This window comes from Oncorhynchus nerka, unplaced genomic scaffold (genome assembly GCF_034236695.1).
Source record: "Oncorhynchus nerka isolate Pitt River unplaced genomic scaffold, Oner_Uvic_2.0 unplaced_scaffold_1458, whole genome shotgun sequence".
NCBI lineage: Eukaryota > Metazoa > Chordata > Actinopteri > Salmoniformes > Salmonidae > Oncorhynchus > Oncorhynchus nerka.
The window spans coordinates 19,546-38,539 of record NW_027039857.1 but is presented as its reverse complement, the minus strand read 5'-3'; the positions used below and the strand labels follow the sequence as shown (position 1 = coordinate 38,539).

The window sequence follows — 18,994 nt, the reverse complement described above, 5'->3', positions numbered from 1 at the left end:
CACACACACACACACACTCCTGCTGCTCCGTCACACGCACACTCATGCACGCACCCTGATTTTCCAAGACTTTTCTTCGTGACTGTCACGCCTGGTCGTAATATATTGTGTTTGTCTTCATTTATTTGGTCAGGCCAGGGTGTGACATGGGTTTATTGTGGTGTGTTTTGTCTTGGGGTTTTGTGGGGTGTTGGGTGTGTGGCATAGTGGGGTTATCTAGCAAAGTCTATGGCTGTCTGGAGTGGTTCTCAATCAGAGGCAGGTGTTTATCGTTGTCTCTGATTGGGAACCATATTTAGGCAGCCATATTCTTTGAGTGTTTTGTGGGTGATTGTTCCTGTCTTTGTGTTTGCATCAGATAGGGCTGTTTCGGTTTTCAAATTTCATTTTGTAGTTTTTTCATGTATAGTTTTTCCCTTCATTAAAATATCATGAATCATCATCACGCTGCATTTTGGTCCAACTCTCCTTCACCACAAGAAAGCCGTTACAGAATCACCCACCACAACTGGACCAAGCGGCGTGTCAACAGGCAGGAGCAGCAGGTGAAGCAACAGCGGCAGCAGGAGATACGTAATAAGGAATTCTGGACATGGGAGGAAATCCTCGACGGGAGAGGACCCTGGGCTAAACCAGGGGAGTGTAGCCGCCCCAAGGTGCAGCTCGAGATACGTAATAAGGAATTCTGGACATGGGAGGAAATCCTCGACGGGAGAGGACCCTGGGCTAAACCAGGGGAGTGTAGCCGCCCCAAGGTGCAGCAGGAGAAGAGGCAACAGGAGCAGCCCAAAGAGGAGTACACTCTACAACGCTGCTGGAGTCTCCCGCCTGTTCAGCGCAGCCAGAGCCTTCCTCCTCTACAGCGCTGCTGGAGTCTCCCGCCTGTTTAGCACAGCCAGAGCCTTCCTCCTCACCTGTGCTGCCGGAGTCTCCCGCCTGTTCAGCGCTGCCAGAGCTGCCAACCTGCATGGAGCAGCCTGAGCTGCCAGCCTGCATGGAGCAGCCTGAGCTGCCAGCCTGCATGGAGCAGCCAGAGCTGCCAGCCTGCATGGAGCAGCCAGAGCTGCCAGTCTGCATGGAGCAGCCAGAGCTGCCAGTCTGCATGGAGCTGCCAGTCTGCATGGGGCAGCCAGAGCTGCCAGTCTGCATGGAGCAGCCAGAGCTGCCAGTCTGCATGGAGCAGCCAGAGCTGCCAGTTTTCATGGAGCAGCCAGAGCTGCCAGTTTGCATGGAGCAGCCAGAGCTGCCAGTTTGCATGGAGCAGCCAGAGCTGCCAGTCTGCACGGAGCTGCCAGTCTGCACGGAGCTGCCAGTCTGCACGGAGCTGCCAGTCTGCACGGAGCAGCCAGAGCTGCCAGTCTGCACGGAGCTGCCAGTCTGCACGGAGCAGCCAGAGCTGCCAGTCTGCATGGAGCAGCCAGAGCTGCCAGTCTGCATGGAGCAGCCAGTCAGCCAGGATCCGCCAGTCAGGCATGATCTTCCAGATCCGCCAGTCAGCCATGATCTTCCAGATCCGCCAGGCAGCCAGGATCCGCCAGTCAACCAGACTCTTCCAGATCCTCCAGTCAACCAGACTCTTCCAGATCCGCCAGTCAGCCATGATCTTCCAGATCCGCCAGGCAGCCATGATCTTCCAGATCCGCCAGGCAGCCAGGATCCGCCAGTCAACCAGACTCTTCCAGATCCGCCAGTCAACCAGACTCTTCCAGATCCGCCAGCCAGCCAGGATCTGCCGGAGCTAACTACCTGCCTGGGCTTCCTCTCAGTGCTGGGCTTCCTCTCAGTGCTGGGCTTCCCCTCAGTCCCGAGCTTCCCCTCAGTCCCGAGCTTCCCCTCAGTCCCGAGCTGCCCCTCAGTCCCGAGCTGCCCCTCAGTCCCGAGCTGCCCCTCAGTCCCGAGCTGCCGCTCAGTCCAGTGGGGTTCTGGGTGAGGACTACTAGGCCATGGTCGGCGGCGAGGGTGGACTATCCTAGGACGCGAGGAGGAGGGACTAAGACATTGATTGAGTGGAGTCCACGTCCCGCGCCGGAGCCGCCACCATGGACAGACGCCCACCCGGACCCTCCCCTATTGTTTTGCTGTGCGTCCGGGAGTCCGCACCTTAGGGGGGGGGGTTCTGTCACGCCCTGGTCGTAATATATTGTGTTTGTCTTCAGTTATTTGGTCAGGCCAGGGTGTGACATGGGTTTATTGTGGTGTGTTTTGTCTTGGGGTTTTGTGGGGTGTTGGGTGTGTGGCTTAGTGGGGTTATCTAGCTAAGTCTATGGCTGTCTGGAGTGGTTCTCAATCAGAGGCAGGTGTGTATCGTTGTCTCTGATTGGGAACCATATTTAGGCAGCCATATTCTTTGAGTGTTTTGTGGGTGATTGTTCCTGTCTTTGTGTTTGCACCAGATAGGGCTGTTTCAGTTTTCACATTTCATTATTTTGTAGTTTCTTCATGTATAGTTTTTCCCTTCATTAAAATATCATGAATCATCATCACGCTGCATTTTGGACCGACTCTCCTTCTCCACAAGAAAGCCGAAAAATATATATATATTTTGGAAAGTACATGTTCCTATTGTTAAAGGGTGAGATACATTTTTAAAACCAGTGATTTAATTACAAAATATTTAGTACAAATGTTTTAAAGACGTGTTAGAATTAATTACCAAATTGTACTACTATTTAAACATGCATCATTAGTGTTTTTATGTAAAAACATTGGAGGTCTACAGTTGTACATTATTACAGACTTTATAACATACCATTGTAGGAAAGACTATAAATAGTTTCTGAGAATCTACGTCTAACAGTCGCTTCCCAATCACCTATGTCCAGTAGCCTTCAGAAATATCTATTTGGAGGGATTTTTATTTATTTTTAATTTTACCTTTATTTTACTAGGCAAGTCAGTTAAGAACAAATTCTTATTTTCAATGACGGCCTAGGAACAGTTCACTTATTCACATCTCTTTTTTAATCTGTCCTGGCAGCTAAATATTCGGGGCTGTGGGTTTGCGCTAAAGCTGTGGTAACATAGTGTTAAAGTATATGCTCCACGTTCTGTCCCTAACTAGGAGGTGTTTCGAGACATGTTTTGTTTTATAATGGTTACATGTTCAGTACACACCCCTGCATTCTATATTATAAAGTAGGCTGTTGGTCTTTGAGGTCCGTTATGTCAATTTGCCTTTATACATCTCATTGACCTACTGTCAACTCCCTCAGTTGTAAACATCTCCAATAATCATTAGACGCGTCAGAGTTATCATACCCCGTGTCGGGTTTGTACAGAGTTGCGTGAGATACATTTTTAAGTGATTTAATTCAAAATATTTAGTACATACATTTTAACACATGTTATAATTCAAAATGTTTACTATTTCTTACAGATAAAGAAAACTGTTTAGCCATAGTTAAAGGCCTTTCATAAAGAGGCTGTCATGATTGCCTGTGCCACATGTTTAACACGTATTGCTTGTTACCGAATACTACTGTTGTACATTTAATATCCACTAGCAGATTTAGTCGCATTTGCAAAAATTCTGTCATGTTACTGTGGTCTTTTTAAAAGTCAATAAATATGTGTGTAAAGTGTACATGTTTGTTTCACTGTAGATCTGTTTAAGACCTCCTAGAAACACCTCATTTCATCCCACAGCATTAATTAATAAGCTGTGTAGAAGCTGTTTAGCCATAAGTAAAGGCCTTTCATAAAGCGGCTGTCATGATAAACCTGAATCTGAAAGTACCTTTAGGATCTTTTCTTTGGGGTTCTAATCTCCCCGTGTGTACATGCACTGAAAATCCTTAGGCTGGAGCCATCTGGAAGCTCTGTGCCTGTACATATAAAGAGAACTCAATAGGAAACTAGGCTGAGAAACATTATTTAGATGGCTGTTTAATTGTTGTTTAAAGCCTGAAATGGACACAATGCCCAAGGGACCTTGTTTCTAACACACACACACAACAACACACATTCCTTGTTTCTCAACACACCCACACACACACACACACATATTCAGGTCTTTAAAAATGGCTTGCTCTGGACATTTATAATGCAGGCCACAGCGCATCTATACATTCCTGCTTCATAGATAACAACCATAAGGGAGATAAAACTGGGGGTGGAGGGGGCATGGGCCCCAAAGTTCAAACACCCTCTAACACATGACCACACGAACAGGGGGGCGGGGCGGGGGCACATATTCTGTACATGTCATCAGGTCATAAGGTCAGCAATCAATCAATTTTGACACCCCTTGGAGGCTTGGTGCAAGTACAAAGAAAAAGTACCAAAGTCAACCATGGGTGGCTGTTAACTAAAATAATGGCAATTCGTGTAGTTTTGACTTAGTGGTTGTTTCTTTACTAACTAGGAAAACTCAACAGTGTGTAAGTCTGAGAAACATTATTGAGCTGGTTGGTTTATTGTTGTTGAAAGCTTGAAATGTACACACATTGAGAAGTGATTTTGCAGCAACAGTTTTAAAGTGGGTAATCGTATCATATATATATATATATATATATCCTTGCATGTTTGAATTAGAGCTCCTTTAAAGTGTTTTAGATGATGATAATAATGTTATATTATTTTTATAATAATACATATCTGCAAACCAAATGTATTTCTGAAAACCCCTTTTTGCATCTTCAATAGTTGTAGATGTTCCAACGTTCGTAGACCTTTCATACAAAAAGACCTAATACTGTCTGTTTCATCGGTTCCTCCGATACAGGATATTTGGTTTAGAGAACAAAGGCTATGAATTCAAACAACAGGAGGGGATGTCGTGACATTCTGTCTGCAACCGGGTTGGGGGGGGTCACCGGCCGCAGATTAGAGGTATCTATGTTTAACCCCGGGTGGTCGGCTGATATCTCGACATGCCTTATGCATGATAGTGCACACCTTGGTTTCAAACGATTCTCTACAGATAGAATGGGGCTACATGCTTGGGCCCCTGTTGAACACACACCCCCACCCTTTGTTTTTGAAACAAACACACACACACACACACACACTCCTGCTGCTCCGTCACACGCACACTCATGCACGCACCCTGATTTTCCGTGTCTTTTTTCTTCGTGACAGACCGGGGTGATGTCGTGAAAGGACATTTTCCTATCGTTAAAGGGTGAGATACATTTTTTAAACCAGTGATTTAATTCCAAAATATTTAGTACATACGTTTTAAAGACGTGTTAGAATTAATGACCAAATTGTACTACTATTTAAACAAGAATCATTAGTATTTTATGTAAAAACATTGGAGGCCTACAGTTGTACCGCACACTCACGCACGCACGCACCCGGATTTTCTGTATTTTTTTCTTCGTGACAGACGTGGTTGATGGCTGGAAAGGACATTTTCCCTTCGTTAAAGGGTGAGATACTGTTTTAAAACAATAGATTTAAGACCCAAAATATATAGTACTAACTTTTTAAAGACATGTTCGAATTAATTAGCAAATTGTACTACTATTTAAACATGCATCATTAGTGTTTTTATGTAAAAACATTGGAGGTCTACAGTTGTACATTATTACAAACTTTATAACATACCATTGTAGGAAAGACTATAAATTGCTTCTGAGAATCTACGTCTAACAGTCGCTTCCCAATCACCTATGTCCAGTAGCCTTCAGAAATATCTATTAGGAGGGATTCCCTTATTCACATCTCTTTTTTAATCTGTCCTGGCAGCTAAATATTCGGGGCTGTGGGTTTGCGCTAAAGCTGTGGTAACAGTGTTAAAGTATATGCTCCACGTTCTGTCCCTAACTAGGAGGTGTTTCGAGACATGTTTTGTTTTATAATGGTTACATGTTCAGTACACACCCCTGCATTCTATATTATAAAGTAGGCTGTTGGTCTTTGAGGTCCGTTATGTCAATTTGCCTTTATACATCTCATTGACCTACTGTCAACTCCCTCAGTTGTAAACATCTCCAATAATCATTAGACGCGTCAGAGTTATCATACCCCGTGTCGGGTTTGTACAGAGTTGCGTGAGATACATTTTTAAGTGATTTAATTCAAAATATTTAGTACATACATTTTAACACATGTTATAATTCAAAATGTTTACTATTTCTTACAGATAAAGAAAACTGTTTAGCCATAGTTAAAGGCCTTTCATAAAGAGCCTGTCATGATTGCCTGTGCCACATGTTTAACACGTATTGCTTGTTACCGAATACTACTGTTGTACATTTAATATCCACTAGCAGATTTCGTCGCATTTGCACAAATTCTGTCATGTTACTGTGGTCTTTTTAAAAGTCAATAAATATGTGTGTAAAGTGTACATGTTTGTTTCACTGTAGATCTGTTTAAGACCTCCTAGAAACACCTAATTTCATCCCACAGCATTAATTAATAAGCTGTGTAGAAGCTGTTTAGCCATAAGTAAAGGCCTTTCATAAAGCGGCTGTCGTGATAAACCTGAATCTGAAAGTACCTTTAGGATCTTTTCTTTGGGGTTCTAATCTCCCCAGGTGTACATGCACTGAAAATCCTTAGGCTGGAGCCATCTGGAAGCTCTGTGCCTGTACATATAAAGAGAACTCAATAGGAAACTAGGCTGAGAAACATTATTTAGATGGCTGTTTAATTGTTGTTTAAAGCCTGAAATGGACACAATGCCCAAGGGACCTTGTTTCTAACACACACACACAACAACACACATTCCTTGTTTCTCACACACACCCACACACACCCACACACACACATATTCAGGTCTTTAAAAAATGGCTTGCTCTGGACATTTATAATGCTGAGGCCACAGCGCTATCTATAGCCCCAGACATTCCTGCTTCATAGATAACAACCATAAGGGAGATAAAACTGGGGGTGGAGGGGGCATGGGCCCCAAAAGTTCAAACACCCTCTAACACATGACCACACGAACAGGGGGGCGGGGCGGGGGCACATATTCTGTACATGTCATCAGGTCATAAGGTCAGCAATCAATCAATTTTGACACCCCTTGGAGGCTTGGTGCAAGTACAAAGAAAAAGTACCAAAGTCAACCATGGGTGGCTGTTAACTAAAATAATGGCAATTCGTGTAGTTTTGACTTAGTGGTTGTTTCTTTACTAACTAGGAAAACTCAACAGTGTGTAAGTCTGAGAAACATTATTGAGCTGGTTGGTTTATTGTTGTTGAAAGCTTGAAATGTACACCTATTGAGAAGTGATTTTGCAGCAACAGTTTTAAAGTGGGTAATCGTATCATATATATATATATATATATATATATATATATATATATCCTTGCATGTTTGAATTAGAGCTCCTTTAAAGTGTTTTAGATTATGATAATAATGTTATATTATTTTTATAATAATACATATCTGCAAACCAAATGTTTTCTGAAAACCCCTTTTTGCATCTTCAATAGTTGTAGATGTTCCAACGTTAAGTAGACCTTTCATACAAAAAAGACCTAATACTGTCTGTTTCATCGGTTCCTCCGATACAGGATATTTGGTTTAGAGAACAAAGGCTATGAATTCAAACAACAGGAGGGGATGTCGTGACATTCTGTCTGCAACCGGGTTGGGGGGTCACCGGCCGCAGATTAGAGGTATCTATGTTTAACCCCGGTGGTCGGCTGATATCTCGACATGCCTTATGCATGATAGTGCACACCTTGGTTTCAAACGATTCTCTACAGATAGAATGGGGCTACATGCTTGGGCCCCTGTTGAACACACACCCCACCCTTTGTTTTTGAAACAAACACACACACACACACTCCTGCTGCTCCGTCACACGCACACTCATGCACGCACCCTGATTTTCCGTGTCTTTTTCTTCGTGACAGACCGGGGTGATGTCGTGAAAGGACATTTTCCTATCGTTAAAGGGTGAGATACATTTTTTAAACCAGTGATTTAATTCCAAAATATTTAGTACATACGTTTTAAAGACGTGTTAGAATTAATGACCAAATTGTACTACTATTTAAACAAGAATCATTAGTATTTTATGTAAAAACATTGGAGGCCTACAGTTGTACCGCACACTCACGCACGCACCCCCGGATTTTCTGTATTTTTTCTTCGTGACAGACGTGGTTGATGGCTGGAAAGGACATTTTCCCTTCGTTAAAGGGTGAGATACTGTTTTAAAACAATTGATTTAAGACCCAAAATATATAGTACTAACTTTTTAAAGACATGTTCGAATTAATTAGCAAATTGTACTACTATTTAAACATGCATCATTAGTGTTTTTATGTAAAAATATTGGAGACCTACAGTTGTACATTATTACAAACTTTATAACATACCATTGTAGGAAAGACTATAAATTGCTTCTGAGAATCTACGTCTAACAGTCGCTTCCCAATCACCTATGTCCAGTAGCCTTCAGAAATATCTATTAGGAGGGATTCCCTTATTCACATCTCTTTTTTAATCTGTCCTGGCAGCTAAATATTCGGGGCTGTGGGTTTGCGCTAAAGCTGTGGTAACAGTGTTAAAGTATATGCTCCACGTTCTGTCCCTAACTATGGGTGTGTTTCGAGACATTTTTTTTTGTTTTAGTTTTATAATGGTTACATGTTCAGTACACACCCCTGCATTCTATATTATTAAGTAGGCTGTTGGTCTTTGAGGTCCGTTATGTCAATTTGCCTTTATACATCTCATTGACCTACTGTCAACTCCCTCAGTTGTAAACATCTACAATAATCATTAGACGTACGCGTCAGAGTTATCATACCCCGTGTCGGGGTTTGTACAGAGTTGGTTAAATCCGCTCTTTTGCTCCCCGTTTACATGGCTAATAATCTCCAAGCTGCTCTAAGCGGTGTTGTTTGTGTGAATATTGTTTTCCATAAAGTTAATAACCCCCCCTAAAACGAAATATGAAATGACCTCTTCCCCTATCGTTAAAGCGTGAGATACATTTTTAAAACCAGTGATTTAATTCAAAATATTTAGTACCTACATTTTAACACATGTTATAATTCCAAAATGTTTAGTATTTCTTACAGATAAAGGGTCCTGTTAGCCCCGACCTGTAACTGACAGTTAGACTTACAGGTTATGTCGTTGTCTTTTGTTTGTATTGTTTATGTGTCCGCTGTGCGGAAAATGATAATACAAGCGGAACTACGTAGCTAATACTGTTGTAACTGGGGATCCTTATTGTAGCAACACACTTTTGTAGGGAAGGCAATCCTGCGCTGCGTTAGCTAAGTTTTCATGTCATCGGGTGTAGTTCATAAAGGTTGAAGAGTGTATGTTAGGATGAAGTGTGAATTCATGCCAGGAATAATAAGTGTGAAGTTTGATTTCCTCCCTTCTGTAATAAGCAGCCAATGAGGTATTTTTTCCTTTATTCATGTGTTTAATCTGAACCCGTTATAACGCCGGTTAAACTGTTATGTATGTAAGCACTTCAGAGTTATACCAAGCTAATAAGTCACTCCTAAGATAATGTTGTAAGAGTGTGCTTAACTGTATTTTTAATTTACTTTATAGTTCTCACTGAAGGGGATAATTCTCACTGAAACTACAGAATAAAGCCGCCAGTTAAAATCATGGAACGGTTGTGCTCGTGGTTACTGAAGGGAGCTACAAGACCATTATTCGTTTCGAATTCACCAACTCAAAGACGCTTGCCCGCTCCATCATAACTCCGTAAGTTTTCCCTCCCTGTGTAGATCAAACGTCCTGCCTGTAAATCCTGGGTATGCCCACATCATTAATGAATAAGATGTGTAGAAAACTGTTTAGCCATAGTTAAAGGCCTTTCATAAAGAGCCTGTCATGATTGCCTGTGCCTCATGTTTAACACGTATTGCTTGTTACCGAATACTACTGTTGTACATTTAATATCTACTAGCAGATTTCGTCGCATTTGCACAAATTCTGTCATGTTACTGTGGTCTTTTTAAAAGTCAATAAATATGTGTGTAGAGTGTACATGTTTGTTTCACTGTAGATCTGTTTAAGACCTCCTAGAAACACCTAATTAAAGGCCTTTCATAAAGAGGCGGTCATGATTGCATGTGCCTCATGTTTAACACGTATTGCTTATTACAGAATACTACTGTTGTACATTTAATATCCCCTAGCAGATTTCGTTGCCTTTGCACAAATTCTGTCATGTTACTGTGGTCTTTTTAAATGTCAATAAATATGTGTGTAAAGTGTACATGTTTGTTTCACTGTAGATCTGTTTAAGACCTCCTAGAAACACCTAATTTCATCCCACAACATTAATTAATAAGCTGTGTAGAAGCTGTTTAGCCATAAGTAAAGGCCTTTCATAAAGCGGCTGTCATGATAAACCTGAATCTGAAAGTACCTTTAGGATCTTTTCTTTGGGGTTCTAATCTCCCCGTGTGTACATGCACTGAAAATCCTTAGGCTGGAGCCATCTGGAAGCTCTGTGCCTGTACATATAAAGAGAACTAAATAGGAAACTAGGCTGAGAAACATTATTTAGATGGCTGTTTAATTGTTGTTTAAAGCCTGAAATGGACACAATGCCCAAGGGACCTTGTTTCTAACACACACACACACACCCACACATATTCCTTGTTTCTCACACACACCCACACACACACACACACATATTCAGGTCTTAAAAATGGCTTGTTCTGGACATTTATAATGCCTATGTCCCAGCGCTATCTATAGCCCCAGACATTCCTGCTTCATAGATAACAACCATAAGGGAGATAAAACTGGGGGGTGGAGGGGGGGCATGGGCCCCAAAAGTTCAAACACCCTCTAACACATGACCACACGAACAGGGGGGGCGGGGCGGGGGCACATATTCAGTACACGTCATCAGGTCATAAGGTCAGCAATCAATCAATTTTGACACATGCCGTATCCTATTACTCTCTAAAGTAGACTAGGTTATAATGTATAGTAGTGGTTTGTTAGTGATATGTAGATGTTATATTATGTAAAGTAGACTAGGTTATAATGTATAGTAGTGGGTTGTTAGTGATATGTTATATTATGTAAAGTAGACTAGGTTATAATGCATAGTAGTGGGTTGTTAGTGTTATGTAGATGTTATATTATGTAAAGTAGACTAGGTTATAATGTATAGTAGTGGGTTGTTAGTGATATGTAGATGTTATATTATGTAAAGTAGACTAGGTTATAATGTATAGTAGTGGGTTGTTAGTGATGTGTAGATGTTATATTATGTAAAGTAGACTAGGTTATAATGTATAGTAGTGGGTTGTTAGTGATATGTTATATTATGTAAAGTAGACTAGGTTATAATGTATAGTAGTGGGTTGTTATTGATATGTTATATTATGTAAAGTAGACTAGGTTATAATGTATAGTAGTGGGTTGTTAGTGATATGTAGATGTTATATTATGTAAAGTAGACTAAGTTATAATACATAGATGTGGGTTGGTAGTGATATGTAGATGTTATATTATGTAAAGTAGACTAGGTTATAATGTATAGTAGTGGGTTGGTAGTGATATGTAGATGTTATATTATGTAAAGTAGACTAGGTTATAATGTATAGCAGTGGGTTGTTAGTGATATATATATGTTATATTATGTAAAGTAGACTAGGTTATAATGTATAGTAGCAGTTTGTTAGTGATATGCAGATCAAGGTCTATACCTCAGCTATAGCCTACATATCATAAATAACCAGCCTAAACCTGTTCAGATCAGTTCACATAATGTTATAGTCCTTCCAGTAGCAGGACAGAGAATGTCCACTATATATACAAAAGTATGTGGACACCCCTTCAAATTAGTGGATTCGGCTATTTCAGCCACACCCGTTGCAGACAGGTGTATAAAATCGAGCAGACCGCCATGCAATCTACATCTACAACGGCTCAACTGTGAAGAAATAGGATGTGAAGTGAAGTGGAAACATTTAGGAGCAACAACGGCTCAACCGTGAAGTGGTAGGCCACACAAGTTCACAGAACGGGACCACCGAGTGCAGAGGCACAGAAAAACGGTCTGTCCTCGGTTGCAACACTCAATACCAAGTTCTGCAACGTCAGCAAAATAACTGTTTCGTCGGAAGCTTCATGAAATGAGTTTCCATCGCCGAGCAGCCACATACAAGATAACCATGTGCAATGCCAAGCATCGGCTTGATTGGTGTAAAGATTCTTTGGAGTTATGAATCACACTTCACCATCTGGCAGTCCGACAGAAGAATCTGGGTTTGGCGGATGCCTCGAAAACGCTACCTGCCCGAATGCATAGTGCCAACTGTAAAGTTTGGTGGAGGAGGAATAATGGTCTGGGGCTGTTTTTCCTTAGTGCTAGTGAAGATAAATCTTAACGCTACAGTATAAAATTACATTCTAGACGATTCTGTGCTTCCAACTTGGTGGCAACAGTTTGGGAAAGGCCCTTTCCAGTTTCAGCATGACAATGTCCCCGTGCACAAAGCCAGGTCCATACAGAAATGGCTTGTCGAGATCGGTGTGGAAGAACTTGACTGGCCTGCACAGAGCCCTGACCTCAACCCCATCGAACACCTTTGGGATGAATTGGAACGCTGACTTCGAGCCAGGCCTAATCACCCAACATCAGTGCCCAACCTCCCTAATGCTCTTGTGGCTGAACGGAAGCAAGTCCCCGCAGCAATGTTCCAACATCTACTGGAAAGCCTTCCCAGAAGAGTGGAGGCTGTTCTTGCAGCAAAGGGGGGACCAACTCCATAGGAACGCCTATGATTTTGGAATGATATGTTCGACTAGCAGGTGTCCACATACTTTTGGTCATGTTGTATATATAGCCTAATCTAAATAATATAATATAGTGTAATCTAAATCAAGTCAAATGTTATTGGTCACAATGTCTGAGCAGCATAGACTAAGATACAGTATAATAGTATAGAATACAGTATATACATATGAGATGAGTAATACATAGACTAAGATACAGTAGAATAGTATAGAATACAGTATATACATATGAGATGAGTAATGCATAGACTAAGATACAGTAGAATAGTATAGAATACAGTACATATATATGAGATGAGTAATGCATAGACTAAGGTACAGTAGAATAGTATAGAATACAGTATATACATATGAGATGAGTAATGCATAGACTAAGATACAGTAGAATAGTATAGAATACAGTATATACATATGAGATGAGTAATACATAGACTAAGATACAGTAGAATAGTATAGAATACAGTATATACATATGAGATGAGTAATGCATAGACTAAGATACAGTAGAATAGTATAGAATACAGTATATACATATGAGATGAGTAATGCATAGACTAAGATACAGTAGAATAGTATAGAATACAGTATATACATATGAGATGAGTAATGCATAGACTAAGATACAGTAGAATAGTATAGAATACAGTATATACATATGAGATGAGTAATGCATAGACTAAGGTACAGTAGAATAGTATAGAATACAGTAGAGATAGTATAGAATACAGAATATCTACATATGAGATGAGTAATGCATAGACTAAGATACAGTAGAATAGTATAGAATACAGTATATACATATGAGATGAGTAATACATAGACTAAGGTACAGTAGAATAGTATAGAATACAGTATATACATATGAGATGAGTAATACATAGACTAAGGTACAGTAGAATAGTATAGAATACAGTATATACAAGATCCAATCCCCGAGCTGACAAGGTAAAAATCTGCTCTTCTACTCCTGAACAAGGCAGTTAACCCACTGATCCTAGAGGCCGTCACTGAAAATAAGAATTTGTTGTAAACTGACTTGGCTAGTTAAATAAAGTTAAAATGAAATAAAAAATCAACACATTAATCTGTCTTCTAATGCAGTGGTGTAAAGTCAGTGAGTAAAAATACTTCTTGTAATTTAAGTTGTTTTGTGGGTATCTGTCCTTTACATATTTATATTTTTAACAACTTTTACTTTTACTTCACTACATTCATAAAGAAAATTATGTACTTTTTACTCCAGACATTATCCCCGACACCCAAAAGTTGTCGTCACATTTTGAATGTTTAGCAGGACAGAAAATTGTTCAATTTGCAGAATTATCAAGAGAACAACCCTGATCATCCCTACTGCCTCTGATCTGGCAGACTCACTAAACAGACAACATCCCTGATCATCCCTACTGCCTCTGATCTGGCAGACTCACTAAACAGAGAACAACCCTGATCATCCCTACTGCCTCTGATCTGGCAGACTCACTAAACAGAGAACAACCCTGATCATCCCTACTGCCTCTGATCTGACAGACTCACTAAACAGAGAACAACCCTGATCATCCCTACTGCCTCTGATCTGGCAGACTCACTAAACAGACAACATCCCTGATCATCCCTACTGCCTCTGATCTGGCAGACTCACTAAACAGAGAACAACCCTGATCATCCCTACTGCCTCTGATCTGGCAGACTCACTAAACAGAGAACAACCCTGATCATCCCTACTGCCTCTGATCTGGCAGACTCACTAAACAGAGAACAACCCTGATCATCCCTACTGCCTCTGATCTGGCAGACTCACTAAACAGAGAACAACCCTGATCATCCCTACTGCCTCTGATCTGGCAGACTCACTAAACAGAGAACAACCCTGATCATCCCTACTGCCTCTGATCTGGCAGACTCACTAAACAGAGAACAACCCTGATCATCCCTACTGCCTCTGATCTGGCAGACTCACTAAACAGAGAACAACCCTGATCATCCCTACTGCCTCTGATCTGGCAGACTCACTAAACAGAGAACAACCCTGATCATCCCTACTGCCTCTGATCTGGCAGACTCACTAAACAGAGAACAACCCTGATCATCCCTACTGCCTCTGATCTGGCAGACTCACTAAACAGAGAACAACCCTGATCATCCCTACTGCCTCTGATCTGGCAGACTCACTAAACAGAGAACAACCCTGATCATCCCTACTGCCTCTGATCTGGCAGACTCACTAAACAGAGAACAACCCTGATCATCCCTACTGCCTCTTATCTGGCAGACTCACTAAACAGAGAACATCCCTGATCATCCCTACTGCCTCTTATCTGGCAGACTCACTAAACAGAGAACATCCCTGATCATCCCTACTGCCTCTTATCTGGCAGACTCACTAACCAGAGAACATCCCTGATCATCCCTACTGCCTCTTATCTGGCAGACTCACTAAACAGAGAACATCCCTGGTCATCCCTACTACCTCTTATCTGGCAGACTCACTAAACAGAGAACATCCCTGGTCCTCCCTACTGCCTCTTATCTGGCAGACTCACTAAACAGAGAACATCCCTGGTCATCCCTACTGCCTCTGATCTGGCAGACTCACTAAACAGAGAACATCCCTGGTCCTCCCTACTGCCTCTTATCTGGCAGACTCACTAAACAGAGAACATCCCTGGTCATCCCTACTGCCTCTTATCTGGCAGACTCACTAAACAGAGAACATCCCTGGTCCTCCCTACTGCCTCTTATCTGGCAGACTCACTAAACAGAGAACATCCCTGGTCCTCCCTACTGCCTCTTATCTGGCAGACTCACTAAACACAAATGCTTTGTTTTTAAATGATGTCTGAGTGTTGGAGTGTGACCCTGGCTATCCGTAAATTAAAATAACAAGAACATTGTGCAGTCTGGATTGATTAATAGGAATTTTCAATTATTACAACTTTAATTTTACTTTTGATATTTAATTATATTTCAAACCAAATACTTTTAGACTTTTACTAAAGTAGTATTTTACTGGGTGACTTTCACTTTTACTTGAGTCATTTTCTATTATTTTCTATTTTCGCCAGCAGCATACCACCCTGCATACCACCCTGCATACCACTGCTGGCTTGCTTCTGAAGCTAAGCAGGGTTGGTCTTGGTCAGTTCCTGGATGGGAGACCAGATGCTGCTGGAAGTGGTATTGGAGGGCGTGATTGGAGTGATTGCGGACACTGCCCTGTGTAGGGTGCTGTCTTTCGGATGGGACGTTAAACGGGTGTCCTGACTCTCTGAGGTCATTAAAGATCCCATGGCACTTATCCTAAGAGTAGGGGTGTTAACCCCGGTGTCCTGGCTAAATTCCCAATCTGGCCCTCAAACCATCACGGTCACCTAATAATCCCCAGGTAACAATTGGCTCATTCATCCCCCTCCTCTCCCCTGTAACTATTCCCCAGGTCGTTGCTGCAAATGAGAACGTTCTCAGTCAACTTACCTGGTAAAACAATGGATAAAACAAATAAAAAAAGGTATCTTTACTTTTATGAGTAAAAAGTATGAAAGTACTTTTTCCACCACTGTTCTAACGTTCCATATGAGACACAGTTTCAACAGACATTCTGGAACTGAGTTCTGTTTCCACCACTGTTCTAACGTTCCATATGAGACACAGTTTCAACAGACATTCTGGAACTGAGTTCTGTTTCCACCACTGTTCTAACGTTCCATATAAGACACAGTTTCAACAGACATTCTGGAACTGAGTTCTGTTTCCACCACTGTTCTAACGTTCCATATGAGAGACAGTTTCAACAGACAATCTGGGACTGAGTTCTGTTTCCATCACTGTTCTAACGTTCCATATGAGAGACAGTTTCAACAGACAATCTGGGACTGAGTTCTGTTTCCACCACTGTTCTAACGTTCCATATGAGACACAGTTTCAACAGACATTCTGGAACTGAGTTCTGTTTCCACCACTGTTCTAACGTTCCATATGAGACACAGTTTCAACAGACATTCTGGAACTGAGTTCTGTTTCCACCACTGTTCTAACGTTCCATATGAGACACAGTTTCAACAGAAATTCTGGAACTGAGTTCTGTTTCCACCACTGTTCTAACGTTCCATATGAGACACAGTTTCAACAGACATTCTGGAACTGAGTTCTGTTTCCACCACTGTTCTAACGTTCCATATGAGACACAGTTTCAACAGACATTCTGGAACTGCGTCGGCTACAAAGTTACTTTCAATTTCATATCAGTAAATAAAGTAACGGTCACTGGGTGAATTAGTTTTGCATTGCCCGGCTCCCCGGGGAAGCAGAGTTTAAGCATTTTACATCATTCCATTGGTCCATAAAATATATGTCCACCCACCTGTAGCACCGGGCCATGCAAAACAAACTTCCCACTGTCGCAGTGACACAGAGTTCTAATCCCAGACGAGTTTCTTCAAGACATCTCTCTTACATTATTTTTGATAAACATATAATTTACTCGAAACCAAGTTTAGCTGTGTTTATTTCCTCCAAAATGTGAGTTACTGTAGGACTTTAATAATTGTAAGCAGTCCTACAAACTCAAAAGGTTTTAATTTGAGAATGTTCATTTGTTTGCCTCAAATATTAAACTGTCTTAAAATATTTGATGATTAGTTGAATCAGGTGTGTAAGTGCTGGTAAGAACAAAAGGATGGAGAAACCCTGAGATAAACATTAAACCATATCATTGAAAAGCTCCTCCACCATCTTTACCAGACGTTTTACTGATAACATGTCGGACTACTGATTAGTTTACACTTTGAAAACTGCTGTCTGTCAGCAACTCAGCTCAAGTAGCAGTTCTACTAACTAGTAATATCTCATTCCAGGTATTAATTATCTTATTCTGTCCATTAGAATAGATTATTGTTCAGAAATACTTACTTTATTTTTCAATAATCTCCATATAGTGTTTTCTGCTCTGTCGTCTCAAAATGGATCCTGAACAAAAGAACAACTTTACTTTCTGTTTCAGCTCAGCCGCCTCCCCACCCTGATAATAAAGTGTTATATTGGTATCTTCCACTAGATGGCAGTAAACACCTGCTGTAACTAGACTTTACAACTCTGTGTTCTGTTTCATACAGGTAGTGTCCCAGAGTTGGAGTGGTGATCTAGGATCAGGTCTCCCCTCCATGTAATCTGATTCATTATGATCTAGGATCATGTCCCTCCTCTCCATGTAATCTGATTCATTATGATTGTTTTGTCTCATGTCTCTTTATATTCATGTAGCCTGGGGGAAATGTAGCTGTATTGAAATCACCTTGTTTTATAACCTTCTTTGTTTCTCAGCAGTACTTCAGTCCCAGTCTCATGTCATCTTCAATGGGATCAGTCCCAGTCTCATGTCATCTTCAATGGGATCAGTCCCAGTCTCATGTCACCTTCAATGGGATCAGTCCCAGTCTCAAATTCATCATGGGGGCAATTCTCATCTAAGTTGCCGCTTAAAAGCTCTGTGTGGTTTTGTTAGATGTGTGACCGATAGAAGCTGAAACATCTATTTGTTTTTCCACACCAATTAACTCCACAGGTAGTTAGAACATGTGGTTCATGCTGGTGATAGAGGCCAATATGTGTGAGTAGTCTGGACACAGATAATGTTTGCTCGTTGCAAAGTGGACAATTGAATAGAGTTGGCATTCTTCAGAAAGATTGTGAACCTTGGAATGATGGGATGGAATCATGGAGATCATTGGTACTCAGACACTTGCAGACATCATCAAGGGACCAGTCTTCCACAGCCACTCTAATTCAAGTTGACACTAAAAGCAGAAGTGAAATGTATTAGTGTTGAGGCTAAAACAAAACCTATCCCACTCTCTCCAGACAACCACCTTTCCTCCTAATTAGTATTCATGGTTGTTCCATATCGAAGCAGAGCTTGTCAGGAAAGGTGAAGATGTCTGTCTCTTATTTATCTGACTCCATATTTCTTAGTTTGGGACATTATGGGATTCTGCAGTCCCGCATTTAAGTGTTGACTCAGATAATATGATGCTCCAAATGGGGCATTAAGTTCTTCTTCCATGTCGACCCAAATTGTCCTGTTAGAGTTGTAGGTAAAGAGCCTATCAGGGCGGTTATAAAGTCTTCTTGATATAATTGTCCTGTTAGAGTTGTAGGTAAAGAGCCTATCAGGGCAGTTATAATCTCTTCTTGATATAATTGTCCTATTAGAGTTGTCAGTAAAGAGCCTATCAGGGCAGTTATAAAGTCTTCTTGATATAATTGTCCTATTAGAGTTGTCAGTAAAGAGCCTATCAGGAC

The 18,994-nt window shown here is 41.2% G+C and overlaps 2 long non-coding RNA genes across 3 annotated transcripts in view; one reads left to right on the top strand and one right to left on the bottom strand.

The window, feature by feature from the left end:
- The window catches only part of LOC135568592 (uncharacterized), a 65,801-nt gene extending 48,008 nt beyond the window's left edge, over window positions 1–17,793 (bottom strand). Inside the window, exon 1 of one of the 2 annotated variants that reach the window (XR_010462695.1) lies at window positions 17,606–17,793. This is a non-coding gene — a long non-coding RNA (uncharacterized LOC135568592). The remainder of the gene's footprint in view (window positions 1–17,605) is intronic. The other variant, XR_010462694.1, reaches the window with a different exon arrangement.
- On the top strand, window positions 7,813–10,157 carry LOC135568593 (uncharacterized). Its single transcript, XR_010462696.1, has 3 exons — window positions 7,813–7,858; window positions 8,063–8,105; window positions 9,482–10,157. It is a non-coding gene; the product is annotated as an uncharacterized LOC135568593 (long non-coding RNA).
- Window positions 17,794–18,994: the final 1,201 nt, after the last annotated feature.